This window comes from Trachurus japonicus, chromosome 13, assembly GCF_045865225.1.
Source record: "Trachurus japonicus isolate A0001 chromosome 13, Traja_1.0".
Classification (NCBI taxonomy): domain Eukaryota; kingdom Metazoa; phylum Chordata; class Actinopteri; order Carangiformes; family Carangidae; genus Trachurus; species Trachurus japonicus.
In genome coordinates, this window is record NC_140919.1 from 7952162 (window position 1) to 7973388 (window position 21227).

The 21227-nt window shown below is 40.6% G+C and overlaps 1 protein-coding gene across 4 annotated transcripts in view; it reads right to left on the reverse strand.

The window, feature by feature from the left end:
- bcas3 (BCAS3 microtubule associated cell migration factor) overlaps positions 1 to 21227 on the reverse strand; it is a 481047-nt gene that overhangs the window by 385892 nt on the left and 73928 nt on the right. The gene's annotated exons all lie outside the window — the stretch shown is intronic.

The window sequence follows — 21227 nt, forward strand, 5'->3', positions numbered from 1 at the left end:
AGAGGTTAAAAACACCAAAAAAAAAGCAAAAACAATTCAACAACAAGAACCAAAAAGAAGAAAGCAACACAAGTGTCTATAGTCGTAACGCAAAGAGTCAAAATAAAGCTACTGTATGAGTATGAATAAGTGTAAAACAAAACAGAAATGAAACAAGGATACTAAGTGCAGGAGAGGTTAAAAACACCAAGGTATACGGGCTTATAGAAAACACCTCGCCAAAAAGACGCAAAGATTCAAAAACTATTCAACAACCAACAAGAAGAAAGCAATACAAGTGTCTATAGTCATAACGCAAAGAGTCAAAATAAAGTTACGAGTATGAATAAGTGTAAAACAAAACAGAAATGAAACAAGGATAGTACTGTAAGTGCGGGAGAGGTTAAAAACGCTACAGTATATGGACTTATAGAACAACCAACAAGAAGAAAGCAATACAAGTGTCTAGTCAAAACGCAAAGAGTCAAAATAAAGCTATGAAGTGTAAAACGACTGCGCATGAGTGGGCGAGCAAAGTCAAAATGACTTTATTTTTCCGTCAGGATGGGATGATGATGATGATGATCCAATGATAACTACTGTACAGTCTTGATACATCAGATAAACCTTCAGTCTGGACTTTGAATTAATCAGGGATGAAGGTATTTTTACATGGAGATGAGGACTGCAAGCAGAAGAAAAGCTGCTGGTGGAGGAGAGAAGTCTGGGCAGCTGCTGGATGTGGATCTGGATGTGGATCTGGAGCTGGAGCGCTGAGCTGTGTGAGCGCGAGTGCCCGGGCGCTGGGGCTTTTGTGGCCTTGTTGAAATACAGAGGCCCTCGCCGAGAGGCGTCAGTTGGTTAGCCCGCGGGAAGGCCAAATTAAAAAGGAGCTGCGCCGCTCGGCGGGCGAAGAGAGAGGGTTTCGGGGAAAGCGGCGGCTGCCAGAGCGGAGGTTTGACACGTCCTATTTATAACACCTCGTCCCAGGGGTTACAGTGTTATTTACGATGTTTTAGTACCGAAATCACTGGCGCACGCACTTGAGACGTGCGCTAAAGTGGAAGAGATGACCTCTAATTTGCCATGTGCGCGAGACATGCGTCTGTATGGGACATGAGGGAAGTGATATAATCATTTCCATAAATATCTGCCTTTGCTTTTTCTTTTTTCTTCTTTCTTTCTCTCTCTGTTTTCTCTGCCTTCGTCGTCTTTTTCTTTCTTTTTTTTTTAGGGGGTCCAAAAACTCTTTTTGTTTTGTTTTGCTGCAGGCTTCACTGTCCCATCTCTGACCATCCAAACACAAAACATCTGCTCAATCCCATTAATACAGGGAGGATGTTTCATTTACAAAGTGGTCGGGGCTCGAGCTTTATTCTGCACAAAGGCACCAGAGAGAGAGGGAGGGAGGGAGGGAGGGAGATGGAGAGAGCAACAAAGAAGGCGGTGATTTCCCTACTTGGCAACACAGAAGGCCACAACAAAACTAGTCCACTTTTTAATTAACAACACTAGGCTCAAAAAAAAAAAAAGCTTTGAAAATGGGGAAAATCTCAAATTATAACCATGTGGAGGACATAAAGCCGGAGGGACGGAGGGAGCGCAGGGGATTCAGAGCTACAAATGAAAGACTGAGACACAGAGAGACAGAGCTTTGTCTTCACCGCTGCCAAGGTCAAGTCTCTATGTGTCTCTATGTAGATTTACACATGTGTTGGACATACACGACGTACAGTACAGTACAGTACAGCACAGTACAGCAGAGTCAGCACGCTCAGAAAGTTTTCAGACCCCTTCACTTCTTCACTTTGTGCACATGACAACTGATTATTGGACTTTTCATTTCATTTTTTTGCAGATTTATTGAAAAGGAAAAGTGACGAAAGTTTTCAGACGCTTGAGCCTGGACCAGACAACAGAGATTCCCATACAGTATATCTGTGTATGTATCTTGTATTGTTTTGTATTGTGTCTGAGGATGTAACCTGCTGCAAAGCATCTTATCTCCGGTCGATGCTCAAATTTCATATTTTACTTTTTTATCCTACTTAGATCTATTCTATTCTATGTCTATTTTTGATCCATCCAACTCTTATGTTTGTATATTACACTTTTCACTGTTTTTTCATTCATTATTCTGGGGCTTTGTAACAAAACGACAGAATAATGATCAATATAGACAAAGAAACTACACTATCTTCCATTTTTTTTATTCATCTGATCACAGCGTGGTGAGATGACAGCTTCCTTGATTTAAACGTGTCAAAAACAAAGGAACAAACTGTTGATTTAAGGAGGAGCAGAGCCATAAAGTATCTGACTTCCCTCCTCCTCCACCCTGTGTCTCTTCTTATCTCGGACTCTTTCAAAGCTGAAAACTTGAACAACTCCAACGCGGAGCTCGCTCGGCCTTCGAACTGTAAAATACTCTGACGGTCTCATAAATCCAGTGAATCCAGTCGACTCGATGCGCTATTTTCTTTTTTCTGAACCACTACAAACTGAGCTACTGGCTGCAGCGCTAATTGGAGGAAGGCGGAGAGGGCAGCGTCCCTAATCCTCTCAGCACCGCCGCAGCAGCTCCACACTAATATACGAGCAGTTTTATTTCCACTGGGCAGCAGGGTAGGCATTAGAGGGCTGGAGCCACGCAGACACCCAGCCAAAGTCAACCGCCTCTAATATGACAGAGCGCTGCAGTCGCACTAATTACATATTTGTTTTAGATTATCAACACAAACTGGGATTTTTATTTATAGACTCAAGATGAAAGTGGAGTCTAAGCAGGTCGCCGCCTGGTTACGGACTCAAAGAGAGAAAGACGACATTTTTAAAACAGAAAAGGTTTAAAAACATCAAAGTGTGAACTTTAAGGCGTCTGTCACAAAAGGGGCGTGGCCTAACCTGCAATCACTGAGAGCTCATCCAATAGGAAACCTTAAATCTCTTGGTCTTCGTACCAAGAGATTTAAGGTTTCCTTTGTCCCCACGGCCATTCAGTTGCTAAACAGTAGATAATTATTGTATGTATACTATACAGACTGTTCACGGCTGTTGTAACCTGTTGCATTTGCACTTTAGGCCCCTTGCTGTTTATTATTTATTTGTTTGTACAGTGTACATTACTGGCACTTTTTAATCATATTTTATCTTGCAGTAGGTCCTTTTAATCTGCCCATGATATGTTATATGTTATATGTTACATGTTATTTGGTGTTGTCTATTTGTGTATGTGTTTGAATGTGTGGATCTTCCTGGCTGCAAATCAATTTTCCCTGTTTGGGACAAATAAAGACACTTTGACTTTGACTTTAATATATGCTTACATCATCAACCTGCTGCTGTGCTGACATCACATAGTTTTAACAGGAAGTTCATCATCATTGGATTCCTCCAGGAAAAGTTTTGCTTTATTTTTTTTTTTTACTGTGTTTAATAAAAGAATAAATAAAATGTCAAAAATGATTGAAAACTATTGCTGGACCAGTGAGACGAGGAGGTGTGAAGCTCCGGTCAGCAGCAGCAGCTACATCACAGTCACATGACTCTGACCTCGTCTGTACAGTATAAACACAGTCGAGTTTTCATGATCGCCGTGACGATGTTTAACGTCACTAACGACCTCTGTGGTCTCATCAGACGCTCGTTAGCAGCCGAGGTGTAAAAACTACAAGTGATAAGTGACGACAACGACTCCATGTTACAGAATAAAAACAAACCTGGCCAGTCAGAGTCGTAGAACAAAACATGAGGATGTGTTAAACACTAAACTGATCTTAATTAAAAACTCAGGCGGTTAATGAAGAGAGGAACCAGACGAGCTCAAAACAAAGAAACAGAGCGAGAACGAGTCACAACCTGGTGTGAAGGTGAAGAACAGGAAGTGGCTTTGATCCTGATTCAGCTGTTTCCTACGTGGTCACAAGAAAAATACTAAACCACAGGTACATGTAATCCTAGAGAGGAGGGGGGAGGAGGAGGGGAGGAGGAGAAAAGAGGAGAAGGAGGAGAAGGAGAAAGGAGGAAAAGACCGTGGTGGAGGAAGAAGAGAAGAAAAGAGAAAAGAAGAAAAAGCAGAAGGAGAAGGAAAACACCGGTTCATTTGACGTCCAGCCGTCTGAAGCCGAGGGTTGTGTTTGTGAGGACGGACCACACACTTATTAACAGATATGAAACAAGGTGTGTGTGTCCATGTGTGTCCGTGTCCGTGTGTGTGTGTGTGTGTTTATGTGTGAGTCATTAGTGTGATATTATTTGTTGGAAGGCCTAACCCTTTAACGGGCCGAGCGCGGGGCCTTTAAAGGTCCACAGAGCGTGACCCAACTCTTTCATCACCTGCTCTGAAAACAACAAACTCCACTTATAGTCCAGTAATTTTAGGCCAAAAAAGGGGTCAACGTTAAACAAATTGCAACAGAAGCAAACTCAACTGATTTTGTATCCTCAACATGTCCTGAGTGAGGGAAAAAAAGCCCCAAAGAATCCCATTAGGGGAAAGTTTCGAAAAACACGCAAACATATCCCATTTATATGCATATAAAAAATTTTTTTCACGTGTATAGGGTAAAATTATTAACCTTTAGATATCTCCATGAAAATTACTGAGTTGATTACTTACATTAAGACAAACAATAAATGTATTACAAGTTTTTTGAAATTCTTTTTTAACATGAGCAAATGTGCGTACATTTGCATAAATTTGCATAAATTCCACCGTTTTGACGGCACATGTATATATGAAGTTGCTGTGGTGGTACCGGCATGAAAACTGGAATGAGTCGACTCCATCGGTCAACCGACAAGAAATCACTTTAAATTTCAAGATGACTGCAATTTTTCAAGACAGCCACATGCAGGTATGACATGCTCCGTCTCTATTAATGCTCATGGGCCTAAATTGGTTCCATTCCTTTTTTAACTGTAATATCATATTACAGTTAAAAAATGTCTTGTTCAATCTTGTTAACATATTATATGTTAACAAGATTGAACAAGACATTTTCACCTGCTCTACTCAATGTTTAGATCAGGTGTTGTATGTATGCAAATTAGCCATACGTAATTGGATTATGCACTGTTGGCTCATGTCATACCTGCTCTACTAAGGATGTGGCTGTCTTGAAAAATTGCAGTCATCTTGAAATTTAAAGCGGTCAACTTGTTGGTTGACCGATGGAGTCGACTCATTCCAGTTTCCATGCCGCTGCCACCACAGCAACTTCATATATACATGTGACGTAAAAACAGTGGAATTTATGCAAATTTATGCGAATGTATGCAAATTTGCTCATGTTAACAAAGAATTTCAAAAAACTTGTAATACATTTTTTGTTTGTCTTAATGTAAGTAATCAACTCAGTAATTTTCATGGAGATATCTAAAGGTTAATAATTTTACCCTATACACGTGAAAAACATTTTTTATATGCGTATGAATGGGATATGTTTGGGTCTTTTTCTAAACTTTCCCCTAATGGGATTCTTCGGGGCTTTTTTCCCCTCACTCAGGACATGCTGAGGATACAAAATCAGTTGAGTTTGCTTCTGTTGCAATTTGTTTAACCTTTTCTCATAAAATGACTGGACTATTAGCTCCGCTGCTACGGAGCATTTACATATCTGCACACTTCCTGCTGCTGGACCCGTTCACCAGCCAGCGTCCAGCATCAACAATAATGCTGCTTTCAAGACAACTCGGAAAAAAAGTGCAATCGAACGCCACCTCATGTTTTTATACCACTATTTATTGGGTTTACTGTTCTTATTGTTTTATTTCAGCTAAACTTTAATTGTATGCAGAATTTCCACTTTTATTCCATTGCGTTATCTATACATTATTCTTATATTTATCTATTTTTATTTTATTCAATTTACCTTAGTTTTTAATCAGCTCTCTGGTGTTTTCCCCACTGGAAAGTACAAATTGTTTAATGTAAGGTTGAGTTTCTTCAGTGTTTTACTGTTCTAATTTTTGGGTGGGTGGGTGTTTGGTTCGTCTGTGTTTTTTTTTTTTGATCATATAAAGCCATTTCCTTCCTGTATGAAAAGTGCTCTACAAATATAGTTTGATTGATTGATTCATTCATTCATTGATTCATTGATAAACTTTAGGAACGTCTGGTCTAATGTCTATAAAATGTTGCATTTGCTGTACCACCTGTACATAACCTCATGTGGGAGCTCCTCCGACTCAGCGAAGTCAGAGAAAACATCCTTTGACAATTAGTTGTCTGACGTCACACAACAACAAGAACCACATCATCAGTGGTAAAACATTGATTAAAATGCATTTAAAAAGCCAAAATACATGAAAACATTTCTTTTGTTTAAAAATAGTTTTTGTGTCCTTCGTAATGTTTTAATGCCTGAAGCACTTTGAATGCAAAGTTAGTCCCACTCCAACAAGTTTGTGGTTATTCTGGTCGCGGTGCGTCTCTTTGAACACTTTGAAGTCGGAAATCCAAGTTTTCCCATGGGAGATTCAGAGTTACGAGTCGTCTCGAACGCAGCATAAAGTCAAAACCTTGTGGTCGTACCCCTCCGCCGCACAAACTAGTTCCAGTTAGAGAGAAAAAATATGAAACGGGTTTTGAGTTTTGGATAAAAAATTATTTTTGAGAGGTCACATCTCAAATCTCTAGAAATCCCCCTTCGAGTTTCGTCCCCCCAAAAATCTAAAAACCCAACCAAAGCCGGTTTAGACCGTGACTCCTTTAGGAGACCAGCAGACCATGACTCCGCCCCCTTTAGGAGACCAGCAGACCGTGACTCCGCCCCCTTTAGGAAACCAGCAGCAGACCGTGACTCCGCCCCCTTTAGGAGACCAGCAGACCCTGACTCCGCCCCATTTAGGAGACCAAAAGACAATGACTCCGCCCCCTTTAGGAGACCGTCAGACCGTGACTCCGCCCCCTTTAGGAGACCAGCAGACCGTGACTCCGCCCCCTTTAGGAGACCAGCGGACCGTGACTCCGCCCCCTTTAGGAGACCGGCAGATCGTGACTCCGCCCCCTTTAGGAGACCAGCAGCAGCAGCAGGTCTTGAGTCTAATGACTCCAATGGGAGAAGTGAACGTGAGCTCAGATTTTGGTCGATTCTTTGGCTCCAGAGTCACTGTAGTAAATATTGGACTCAATTTTCACAAGACACATCTCTTCTCAACTTTTTAACACGAAAATGGACAAATTTCAACTTTGTTCCAGACCTGTCTCTGTCTCAACAACACATTCTCACCAGATCACTAATGTTTGTAACGCTAAATATGACTGTTATCTGTCTATGTATGTATGTTATCATGAGAAAATATAAATATCTCACTTTCCTCTACCGAGCAACTTTTATAAATCCACACACACGTTCACAACACGAGGTGGAGGGACCGATGACCACACCTACTTTAGGAGACAGTAACATTACATATCATTGGTGCAGCTTGTAGTGAGACATCTTGTCATAGTAAAGGATCTTTGACCAAACCAACAACCTAAGAAAATTACTATGAAAATAAATAAATAAGTAATAAATAAGTAAAGTAAGTGAATAAATAAATAATTAAATAAAAGGCCGTTCTCTCCTCAGCTCGGATCAGAACTTCTCTGTTTTTTGTTCTCACAGGAGCTCAGACTGAAACTTTCACACCAGGATCTTTTCTATCAAAATCCTCCACGACAAATTGCTGCCGTTCAAAATCTCTTGATAAAGACGGAGAGGACAAAGGAGGAAGAGGAGGAGGAAGAGGGGGAGGAAGGAGGAGGAGGAGGAGGAGGTGTAATCCTGTTATCCAGCGAGGACACAGACACTGAAGCTGCAGACGAACTAAGCCGCTTCCATTTCTACGGCCTCTTAAGAAACTGAACGAACCACGGGACGATCTCACAGAGCTCAGACTGAACCTGTGTGTGTTTGTCCAAGTGTGCGTGTGTGTGTGTGTGTTTGTGTGTGTGGGATTTTCTTCCTGACTTGTTGTAAATCCACATTTCTCTGCTCTAACGTCATGAATTTGTTTTTTCTGTGTCAAACTCACGTCGTCCATCTGGAAACTCAACTCCGGACCGGTGACTCACAAACACTGGTGTAAATAAACCCCAGTGTGGACAAGCTGTGTGTGTGTGTGTGTTGCTTTCAGTCCCTCTGATGCAGATTCATTGGAAATATACAAGACACATAATAAATAGTTTGACGCGTCTGAATGCAGAAACACTGATGTTATGTTTTCGTGGATGTTGTGTTTACTGACTGTTGACAGTGTGGGACTTTTAACGCAGCGCTGTGTGTGTGACCTCCTGACCTCCAGCTGTGACCTGACCGACCGAGACTCTTTTACTTTTACTGACCTATCAAAATAAAAGCATTATAAAACTAAACAGCACCAGATCTACTGTATTGTACGTTAAACTTTCAGGTCGTGTTCACATGAGTACAGTATCTGAAAAAAAAAAAAGATGTCTTTGAACGCGTTTGAGCGCTTTTTCATCCACACGGAAAAAAACTTTCACAGAAAATTCCTGGAAACTCCGTTCACAGTGCAAAACTCCTGATTGGGTGAGAATAGTTTTAGAGCCCGTCCACACCAATACGGATTTACCAATACGGATTTATTGATCCACATAAGTATTTTATCATTTCAGCGTTTCATCCATCTGAAAACGCCACTCCAGCGTTTTCGTCTGGACGGCCAAAACTGATCTTTAGTGAAACGTCCATAAATGTTACAGTCTATGGACGTAACAACAACAAGGGGCTCCCTAACTTTTTCTTGAAATTTTACCTTTTTTTTCCAAGATTTTTTTTTTTTTGAGAAATGTTTACCACTTTCTTTTATTCATTTATTTTTTTTACTTTTTTATTTTAGAAATTTCACCAGTTTTTCTAGAATTTTTAAAAAACTTTATCTCATAAATGTGTCCACTTTTTTCTAGAAAACTTTTTTCTTTTCTTTTCTCACGTTTTTTTTTTTTTTTTAAGAAATCTTACCACTTTCTTCTAGAATTATTTTTAAAACTTTTTTTTGAGAATTTTTACCACTTTTTTCTAGAAATGTTTAAACGTTTTTTGGATAAATTGTACCACTTTTTTCCTGAAATTTATCTACAATATTTCCAAAATTCCACGCCGTTGGCCCTCATTTGAACATAAATTGACTAAAACAGTAATGTTCTTCAGTCTGAGAACAAATATTGGTGTATTCCTGGTGTTTGCTTCAAAATTTGGTCCAATGGGGTCCGTGGTCTAATTTGTGTCAATTTAGGGTCCTTGACGTAAAAGAAAGTTTGAGAGCCACCGATCTGGTGTGTACTTTGTTATTTTTGAAAACAGAAGAGGGGAAATGTTTTTATTTTTATAAAAACTCAGCTACGTGTGAAAACGACCCGAGAGTTTCTGTCTCGTCACCGATCTGGACACGGTTTCCACGGCAGCACTGGACAAACAAAACCCTGCATCCTGTGTTCATGGGAAGGAGAAGCTGAACAGCTCACCTCTTCCACCAATGAGCTGAGCTGCTCCCACCTACACACACACACACACAGCTACCATTGCCCTGTGTGTGACCACACTGTGTGGGCTGAGATGAGGCGTCCACTCTGACACAGGGTTTCCACAGACGCTGAGTCACCGCTCGGCCGTGTGAACACTGATCACAGATCTGATCTGAACTTTTTACACCGTCATCGCCATCATCACCATCACCATCATCATGGTGGTGTTGTTTTTCACCTTCGTGAGCTGCAGTGTTTTTTACTTTAACCACAAGAACAAAACACAGACACAGAGTTGTGCTGTAAAACAACAGGAACCAAACATGACGGAGCTTTTCAGACCGAGTTTACAAGTGGAGGATGGATTTAGAGAAGCCGCAGCGCAGACAGACCTCAGGAAGGAGTCTGGTGTGAAAGACTCCATCAGATTATCACCGTCTCATCTGCTTTATCACTGAATAGATCTGGTTTTATGTCGAGGTGTCGTCATGTCGGACTCGTCTTTCTGTCGCCTGAAGGCAAAACATTCACTCATCAGCTCAGAAACTGATTGCTGCTGTTGTGTCTCAGCTTGTTAAATGTTAACATGTAACCAGTTGTTGTTATTGGGACAACGAGGAGTTTTGGAAAGCGAAGTGTTCTCACACTACATTTCCCATGAGCCTCTGCGCACACGGTGAAATTCTTGGACCGGCGCAAGACAGACGTCGTGTCAAGAATGTTTTCATTGATCAAGAATTAAAGTCAGAGGTTGGAAGACGATCACATACCGTCGTAGTTCCCACCATAAACGGAGATTCGGCGGCGTTATTCTCATGACTCGCCACGAAACCGAAAGTAAAGAAACGCTGGTCGGCTCGCCCAGCATTTCCACCATTAATTAAAATAATAAAATAACGATAGAGACAAAACAATATATTTATCGAAAATGGGCCCATTAACAAGTGTGGGTAGCGTAGATTCATCCACATTAACGTGAGACTTTTTTTATAACCAAATAGAAACTCCTCGTTGTCTCTTTAAGAAAAATAAGAAAATATGATAAGCTGTTGGGGTATTTTTTGTACGTTACATTTTACAACCTGTTTAGTACAGAAGAGCACAACAATGGAGATTTACTTTTTGACTCAAAGGTCCAGTCTGTAAAATGGAGGTAAAACCGTGACATCTTTTCCTCAGTGTTTTAATTCATTTTTGGGTGTTTGAATGCATGTGTGTATGCAAATGTGTGTGTGCTATGTCTGTGTGTAAATGTCCTCTCTATTTATTTATTTATTTTAATCAATTGAGGTGCTGATTGATTGATTGATTGATTGATTGATTGATTGATTGATTGATTGATTGATTGATTGATTGATTGATTGATTGATTGATTGATTGATTGTAAGATAAACTGGTCTATTGTCTATAAAATGTTGCGTTTACTGTACCGACTGTATGTTTTACAAGCACAAAGCAGCTGTATTATGCCCAAATAATGTGCCCAAGACAAATAAAGTTTATTTGATTTGATTTGATTTGACATAATCAGGGATAAAATAATTTTAAAAAACACCTCGACCTTTATAATTTTACGTCAAGACTCACAATCGTCACCTGATTTAATGACAACAACAACAGCAGCGGCGGCGGCGGCGGCCTGCGTGCGCCGCTGCTGCTGTAAATCTCATCAGAGCGTTAATCACTGTCTGAGTGTGAAAACACAGCTCAATCTGCAGCTGAACGTGTGGCCGACTGAACCCGCCCGCGTGTGTGTTGATGTGTTAGTGTGTGTGTGGGGGAATTCCCCTCGTGTTCAACATGTGGGTGCGCTGGGGGTTTTTTTTCAGCGGCGGCGGCTCGGTTTCTTTCACACATCAGTGAGACTTTGGGGCCGTTGGGGAGTTGTTGGCGCGGCGACCCAGCTGCGGCGCTGGTCGGGGCTCGGCAGCACCAGGCTACTCATTACACCGGCCCGCTGCTAAAGCAGGGATCGGGTTTATGGGACAGAGAGAGGAGAGGCAAGTCTGGATTCATCTGCAGCCGCCACCGCCGCCGCCTCTACTGCCTCGACTGCCTCTACTGCCTCTACTGCCTCTACTGCCTCTACTGCCGCTCTGGGCTTTGATGAAGGACGGAGAATGGACGACTTATCACAGCTTCCTCTGAAAATGGGTCGATTTGATCATATGTGACCTGATCTATCAAAATTTCAAAGTTGAGACTTTGGTATCAATGGAAAAATTAGAAAATAAGTTTTAAAATGATACCCTAGTCAAAGTCATACATTTGATGGTTTTCAAGATGTGGCCATTTGAATTACGATCTCCTACTCTCTTATTCCGTTCTAAAACCTGAGAAAATTGCAGTTAAAGTTTTTGCCAGTGACTCTGGCATCTGTTCCTGTACCACGTGATTACACGCACCCTATACGGTCCCTTGTTGTCATAGAGACACCATTCAATGACCCTCGGAAAGCAGAGAATCTCACAATTCAGATGCTGTTTACAGCTCGTCTCTATCATAAACGGTTTAGAAGTTGTCATGTTTTGTTGACGTTTTGTAAAACATGTGCAAGCGTGTACGTTCGGGTTAGCATCGATGCTACGTTCGGTTTAGCATCGATGCTACGCTCTGTTAGCGTCGATGCTACGCTCTGTTAGCGTCGATGCTACGCTCTGTTAGCATCGATGCTACGCTCTTTTAGTATCGATGCTACTCGGTTTAGCATCTGTTTCTGTACCCGTCCCTTCTCGTCATAGAGGCACCATTCAATGACCGTCGGAAAGCGGAGAATCCCGCGATTCAGATGCGGTTTACAGCTCGTCTCTATCATGAACGGTTCAGGAGATATTTCATGTTTTGCACCGAAGCAACACTCATTTTCAGAGGGTTTAAGTTGCAGGTCAACTTTAATCATCATTTTCGTGCCTTTTCTCAATTATCTGGACTGTGAAACTTTGGGAGATTGTTTTTGAATGTCATTGCTTTGAAATTAGGGTAAAAAAAAAAATTGGGATTTCTATGGGTTTTCCACGTTATCAGCTGATTATCTAAAAATAGAACGTTGCGACATCCGACTCATTTTGATAGAACGGGTCACATATTATCAATATATCAGAAAGTACTCTGCAAAACTTTGAGGCTCTTCAGATGTTTAGATTCTTCTCCACGATGCACGAAGCTCGACAACGACCCAAAAATCACAGCCAGGGTCAACTGATGATTCCTCCTTCAGATCCCACGTTATGGAGTTCAGTCTGGGATCTCATGAAGAGACAGAAGACACCGAGACCACGTCCACATGTAAATGCAAACGGCCAAAACCAATTTAAACACCAATATCATCCACCTAAACGCCATTTTTGTTCCTTAAAGAGGAACTCTTCAGGATTTCCACCTTAACTCAGCTCCATGTGTCCCTTGTCTCTAGTTCTGGTTAAATCAGTGACTAGTAACTAGTTCCAGGGAGAATGGAGCGTCTCTTGGCTGAAAACCAACCTTGTAAGATCAGAGCCTCGGTGTCCCAGCTCTCGTCTCCATGGCGACACCGCCACACAAATATTTGTTCAGAGACTGAAGAACATTACATTTTTAGTCAATGTGTATGTTCAATTTTGGGCCAATGGCGTTAATTTGTGGAAATATTGTAGAGAAATTTCTGGAAAAAAGACTGTTTTAGAAAAAAGTGATACAAATTCTCAAAAAAAAAAAGTTTTTAAAAAGATTCTAGAAAAAAAAAAGTTTTTAAAAAGATTCTAGAAAAAAAGTGGTAAAAATTTCTCAAATAAACTTTAAAGAAAAATCTAGAAAAAGTGGTAAAACTACTAAAAAATAAAATAAAATTCTCAAAAAAGTGGTAAAATTCCTCAAAAAAAAAGTATAAAGAAAAATCGAGAAAAAGTGGTAACACTTTTCAAAAAAAAAGTGGTAAAAAAAATTCTCAAAACAAAAAGAAAGTTTAAAATTCTAGACAAAAAGTGGTAAAAATGTATCAAAAAAGTGGCAAAAAATTCTCAAAAAGTGGTAAAATTCCTAAAAAAAAAGTTTAAAGAAAAAGCTAGAAAAAGTGGTAAAACAGCTCCCAAAGAAAATAAACTCTCTCCATTAAATCTACTGTTTGCAGGAGAACAATGATGCTGATTCACCTGACCACTGACATCGATTATCACATCGATTATCGACTACTTGGACGGGTAAAACATGCAACTTAACATCATAATAACAACCAGAGGAGGTTGATAGTTGATAATAATTCGATAAGTATGAAAAATGTGTTGATTATTTGATGCATAAGTGAACTTTTCCACACGTTCACAAAGAAATAAAACAAACTTTGTGTCTTTTTGATAGGGGTGTGCCAAAAAAGCATGTTTAACTGCACTATTTTTTTTTAATAAAGAGGCACTTTTAATTTTGTTACTTAAGCAATATGTGATATTGCTTTTATGCAAGAGTTTCAACAATTCCATCTAAGCATGGATAAATGTTTAAAACTCAATACATGTGGAAAAGACACTTCAGTCATTCTGTCTTGCAAAGCAGACTGGAGTAGATCATGAGGATCCTTTGCACACCGACAGACTGAAGCAGAAATCATTAGGAATCAAATAGTTTTGAACCGAAAATCCATTTTGAATCGAATCGTAGCCCCAAAACTCAGAATCAAATCGAATCATGAGATAGTAAAAGTTTCCCACTCCTACTCTTTGATGAGATTATAAAATTAGCAGCATGTTATTGTAAAGTCTAAATCAGCAGTTTGCCATCTAGTTGTGAAACTGTTGTGTTGCTGCAGCTGGATCAATCGCTCCATCTAGTGCCACTCACGCTCAGAGAGAAGAGAGAAGAGAAGCAGCTCCAAGCCGTTGGACAGACAGACAGTATATCTGCCATCATCAAAACACGAGTGTATTTTGACCTTGGCTCTGAAACCTACTCATCAAGTCAAGGATCGTTAAGGACGAGTGAGGAGGACGAGACGAGAAAGAAAACAAGCACACACACATTGCAGCTGTTATAAAGACAGAGAGCGAGAGAGCGAACTCCTCTGCCGCCGCCGCCGCTCTGCACTTCATCTGCCTCGTCCCTCTAATTACACCACTAGGAATAGATCCACAGATCCACCGGGGCGCTGCTGCTGCTGCTGCTGCTGCTGCTGCTGCTGCTGCTGCTGCTGCTGCTGCTGCTGCAACGCCGCCAGCCGCCACACCAAGAAGAAAACTGGCGAGCCACCACCGACCGGCCGACCGACCGACCGACCGAGCCACCGACTGTTCAGCATCCAACACACACAAGCCACTGGGGTTTCTTACATAACTCTTCCCAGCCAGAACGCTGTGGGCTTTCCAGGCTCTGTTTGACTCATATGCACTGCAAAAACTCTCAATCTTACCAAGAATATTTGTCTTGTTTCTAGTCAAAATGTAATGTCTAGTCAAAGCAAATCTCATTCTACTTAAAATAAGACTCATCACATTAAAAAGTAGCTTGTTTTTAGACACTTTTTACTTCTTTCAAGTCTATTTTCACTTGAAATAAGTAGAAAAATCTGATAGTGGAGCAAGTTTTTCTTTCTTATTACAAGCATAAAAAAACTGCTTTCACTGGCAGATTTTTCTACTTATTTCAAGTGAAAATTAGTTTGAAACAAGTGAAAATGATCTAAAAACAAGTTCATTTTTAGATGATGAGTCTTGTTTTAAGTGGAGAGACATTATAGTTATTAGTTTTGACTGGAAATGAGACATTTTGACAAGAAATAAGACAAATATTCTTGGAAAGATTTTGAGTTTTTGCATTCAGTCGGCGAGGAGGAGGAGGAAGGTGCTGCTGCTGAGGATCAACCGTTCATTTGACTCATTTCATTTTAAATACTTGAAATATTATTATATAAAACTCTAAATCTTACCAAGAATATTTGTCTCATTTCTAGTCAAAATGTAATGTCGAGTCAAAGCAAATCTCATTCTACTTAAAATAAGACCCATCACATTAAAAAGTAGCTTGTTTTTAGACACTTTGGTAACCCTTTACTTGAATAGGTATTCATATTCATAAGATTGACATAACAGCTGACATAAACATCAATGAATACTTATGACAGCTGTGGTTAAGTGTCATTCAGTAAGTTATGTCACTTTTCATGCAAAGTTGACATTGTTTGAGATGTTTTTGTTATGAGAACTTGACATAATCTATGACAGTTTAAATTGTCTTTATGTCAAGTTGTCAGAACAAAAACATCTCAAACAATGTCAACTTTGCATAAAAAGTGACATAACTTGTATCCTACAACCTTTATCCAATGAGGAGAGAGAACGGCATAAAGGGGCAGTCCTCTCTGTGTGTGCAGCCAAGGGATGCGCGTGAATGTGGTGACGTAGGGACGAGGACGGGGGCTGCTAACTCCATCTGCTGACAGGAAGTTAGCCAAAACCACCGGGTCGCTTACTTCTGCTTTAAAGGGACAACGAGGAGTTTCTATTTGGTTATAAAAAAGTCTCATATTAATGTGGATGAATCTACGTTACCACTTGTTAATGGCTCCATTTTAGATAAATCTATGGTTTTGTCTCTATGGTTATTTTGTTATTATTAGTGGTGGTGGAAATGCTGGGCGAGCCGACCAGCGTTTCTTTACTTTCGGTTTCGTGGCGAGCCATGAGAATAACGCCGCCGAATATCCGTTTATGGTGTGAACTACGACGGTATGTGATCGTCTTCCAACCTCTGACTTTAATTCTTGATGAATGAAAACATGAGTCTGTCTTGCGCCGGTCAAAGAATTTCACGGTGCGCGTGTGAAAACACTTCGCTTTTCCAAAACTCCTTGTTGTCCCTTTAAAATAAGACTCATCACATTAAAAAGTAGCTTGTTTTTAGACATTTTTTACTTCTTTCAAGCAGATTTTCACTTGAAATAAGTAGAAAAATCTGATAGTGGAGCAAGTTTTTCTTCCTTATAACAAGCACAAAAAAACTTGAAAGATTTTTCTACTTATTTCAAGTGAAAATGTGTTTGAAACAAGTGAAAATGATCTAAAAACAAGTTCATTTTTAGGTGATGAGTCTTATTTGAAGTGGAAAGAGATTAGTTTTGACCAGAAATGAGACATTTTGACAAGAAATAAGACAAATATTTTTGGAAAGATTTTGAGTTTTTGCAGTGTATCATTGTTTCCTGGTAAATCTATCTTTCTGGGCGCTGCCATGTCCAAGAAGACGAAGACGGGAGGAGGAGGAGGAGGAGGAGGAGGAGGAGGAAGAAGCTCAGCCACCTCCGTCCGTCACTCAGAGAAGCTTCTGGGCCTCTAATTACAGGACGCTCCGCACCAGGCGGCTCAGACATGAACACGGATAAAAGAATAAACAGTGATGAAAGCAAGCAGCGCTGCCATGGAAAAGAGGAGTTTCTATTCTACGGCTGCGTGGAGATTCATCCTAATCTCATTACACGGCCCGACTGCAACCAGAAGACGAAAAAAAATGGGGAAAAAAAAGAAAAGGAAAAGCAAAAAGCAACAAGAAAGAGAGGGAACCTGTGTGTTTTGGCGGCGGCTGCTGCTGCTTTTGGTTGTAATTTAAACGTGTATTAGTCCTTTAGATTTGGCTCAGAGCAAATGACTCAGAAAGATTTAAAGTGTGTTTGGAGGTTTGAAGTTGACTGTGTGAAGTGTCACGGTGGGAAGAGGTGGAGGAGGGAGAGGGAGAGGGAGGACATGTCCACTCTCTGACTCTCTGACTCAGCCGCCGTGCTGCGTTCACGGCCCAGAGCCCAGAGCATGAATCACCATTTTCTGACCAAAACCAGATCAGGAGAAAGAGTTGAGCTCCAGGTAGAAAACAACCGGATCAAACGACAACGTGAAGAGTTATGAGAGAATAAATAATAACTAATAGACAGAGGAGGATGACGATGGTGAAGGTTCATGGTTCGTTTTATTCTGAAGCAACATTATTCACGTTTCCTCTCGGCTCAGGGTTTTTGTTTTTGAAACTTTGAAGAAGAAAATGGAGAAACAGAAACAGCCGCCGCCATGTTGAAACTGGGACGAGGAGGAGAAGATGATGATGATGATGATGATGATGATGATGATGATGATGATGATGATGATGATGATGATGATGAGTTACAGTGGAGCGGTTTGTTTACGTCTGTGAACTCTGTGAACCTGAACTACTCCAGTTTTCTAGTTGAGTGTTTATTGTAAACTCACACTGTACAAACTCCACAGCTCCACAGGAACCTGAAGGCACCACGGAGGAACATGAAGGCACCACGGAGGAACTTGAAGGCACCACGGAGGAACATGAAGGCACCACGGAGGAACTTGAAGGCACCACGGAGGAACATGAAGGCACCACGGAGGAACTTGAAGGCACCACGGAGGAACTTGAAGGCACCACGGAGGAACTTGAAGGCACCACGGAGGAACCTGAAGGCACCACGGAGAAACTTGAAGGCACCACGGAGGTAGCTGCCTCGGCGGACGGACCTCACACTCCGCGGCGAGCAGCTGTGGCATGAGTTTCTCGCACCGCAGATGAAAGCGGGGCCACTGGTTTAAGCTCTGCCAAATGCCGATTGTTAGCGAGTCGACCCGCGTTTAAAAAACCTGCGTCGACCCGCTAATTTTAGTAGGAAAACGGCTTTAGATGGCTTCTTTTTTACTCCTCTTTCAAACCATCTGTCCTCTCTGTCTAGGATGTGGACATTGCTGTCCTCAAAGGAGTGGGCTTTCTCCTTGAGATGTGGATGGACAGCAGAGTCCAGGCCTGAGGACTTAGCTCTCCTGTGTTGGGCCATGCGTTTGTGCAGTGGTTGTTTTGTTTCTCCAATGTAGAGGTCTTTGCATTCCTCGTTGCACTGGACTGCATACACCAGATTGCTTTTGTGGGTGTGTGGTGTTCTGTCCTTGGGATGTACCAGTCTCTGTCTGAGTGTGTTGCTGGGTTTGAAATACACAGGGATACGGTGTTTGTTAAAGATCCTCCTGAGTTTTTCTGATACTCCAGACACATACGGGATGACTATGTTGGTTCTCTTGTTTTGTTTTGTTTTTCTTTCTCCACCACAGGAGAGCTAACTCCTCAGGTCTGGACTCTGCTGTCCACTTATAAGTAAAAATAAAAAAATACACCAGATAGTTGGACCAGTCCCAGCCTGGTCAGATGCTACATGAACTGATGAAGCCTCTTGGATGAAGGTGAAACATCTTCCTAGACAAATAGCTAAGTCCAGTTGCTTTCCATTTAAATTTCCTTGAGATAACTATGACCTGGACAAATGAGAATATGCACAGGTCAACTCTGTGGTTGGATGTTAAAACTCATCTTTCCTGAGCAGGTTTTCAGCACTTGAATGCCGCCGTCGGCCTAGGCCACTTTTTGTGACACACTGTTGGTACTAATTACTGAAACTGACTCTGTCTTTTGGTGTTTCTACGTTTGTAAATAATCCCTACTGATAACCCTGTTCCTTACCCTCTCTCAACTTTTAGGCTCTCTAAAGTATCCTGTAATGTCTGTAAAAACCTTGGCTTTTTACTCTTTTATGCTTGTAAAAAATCTTGTCTATTAATTCTTTTTATGCTTGAATATCCTTGTTATTAACCTTTATGTCTTGTTTTTTTTGCTGAATGTTTGTATAGTTGTGCATATTTGCTATTGTCTTCTAACTTTATCTATCTTTTCTCCCTCACAGCCTCCCCCCCCCACCCCTCCTCCCCTCAAGAAGCTTATGCCTCTTGTCAGGCCATCATTGTAAATAAGAACTTGTTCTTAATTGATTCTGCCTGGTTAAATAAAGGTTAAATAAAAAAAAAATAAAAAAAAGAATGCATCTTTGAGCAGGTTTTGTGACATTAATCGTGTTGAACTGGGTTGTGTTTCTGATGTGGGGGGGGGGGTGTGAGGGTCTGGTCTGTCTTTGTCTCTACATCATCATCATCATCATCATCCTCCTCCTGCTGCTGTGTTGAGTCAGAGTTTCAGAGTTTCAGAGTTTCAGAGTTTCAGGGTAAGTGAAGGATTCTTGGGGCCTGGAGGTCACGAGGTCAAAGCCGTCGCTCAACAGCTCCTTTATTAAACTGCACACACACACACACACACACACACACACACACAGAGGCACACACACACACACAGAGGCACACACACACACACACACACACACACACACACACAGGCACGCACCAACACACACACACACACACACACTCGTACACACTCATCACAGGAGGAACAGGCAGCGAACACAACCTGAGACACGTACGACGGCCCTCGCCCCGACAAAGCTGCTACTGTCCCTTTGTCTGCGGCTCAGCGATGCCTTCACTGACTCAACACAGCGTTGGACAAAACTAAATAGTTTAGATGTTTGGTTTTTTTTATCAGATGTCGTTCTGCCGTTCACTTTACATCATCAACTCAACACAACGTCTAGAGAGAAGGTGGAAATAAAACTTGATCCAGCTGCTCTGTCTGATCATCACTAGGATTTGTATTAATTAGATTAATCATCATTATATTATAATTAATAAGTAGTCTAATTATAGATTTTAATAGATAGATAGATAGATAGATAGATAGATAGATAGATAGATAGATAGATAGATAGATAGATAGATAGATAGATAGATAGATAGATAGATAGATAGATAGTATTTTAAAATGTTCCACATTTTGTTTGATTTTTTTTTTATCTGACTGTGAATCAGTTTTCCTACTTAAGATTTAAGGAATGTTTGAATTTAATTTTACTGAGATTTAATTTATCATTTAAAATAATTGTAAAATAGGCTAAAATACAAAATGGAAAAAAAACTGTCACAGTGCTGTGAATTTAGATGGAGGATAACAAACTCAAAAGGTGTATAAGTAGATATTTTATCAGACCTGCCTCATGATGAAGCTTTAAAACTCTGTATTTCTATTTTATTTTATCTTTTTTTAATCCCATTCTGTTTGTTTCTTTATCATCACCCTGTAAGAGAAAAAGCTGGAGAAGCAGATCGCTGTGTAAAGTGACGACGGTGACTCTGTGTACTGTCATAAAATATGTTCTTACGGTAAAAAATGATATTTTCAACTTTAAACTGAAACAAAAAACTAGTTCCTGTTGTCAGCAGGAAACATATCACTGTGAAATCTCTGCTGCCCCCCCCCCCCCCAGGTCAAATGAAAGGTCACTGGGGGCTGGTTTTTGGGGAGGAGGTGTATCTTTGGGTAAACTCTGGATGTCCCCAGTTTCCATTTTTTGGACCTTTAATGCATTTTTACAACATCCATGACCCTTCAAGTGGACAAAAACGTCCACCTCCGCCTATGGGTTTTTTAATGTATTTTAAGGTAAAAAATTTTAACTAACAGATATCACCGTGAAATTTCCCAAGTTTATCCCTCACATTAAGACAAATATTTTTTATATTACAAGTTTTGTCAAATTTTAGGTTTAAATATGTAAATGAGGCAATATCTGATGAAATATGCGCTAATTTGCATAGCTACATTTCCAGAACAGAAATCTGAACAATGGATGAAGCTACTTTCAAAATTCTTGTTTTATTTTGTTCACATATTAGAGTCAGAAGTTTTTAGAGAGGAGGATTTTGGATATCTCTTTTTATCACTCTGTAAATGTAAATGAGAAAATACTGTCACTCACCAGCCTTAAAAAAAATCAAATTTCGCTCCTGTTGTGAATTTTGCCGTTAAGCTCCTGGTCAGAGAACAGCAACTTGTGCAAAAATGACTGAAACATTGAACAGTTGGACAAGTGCATTCACAGGTT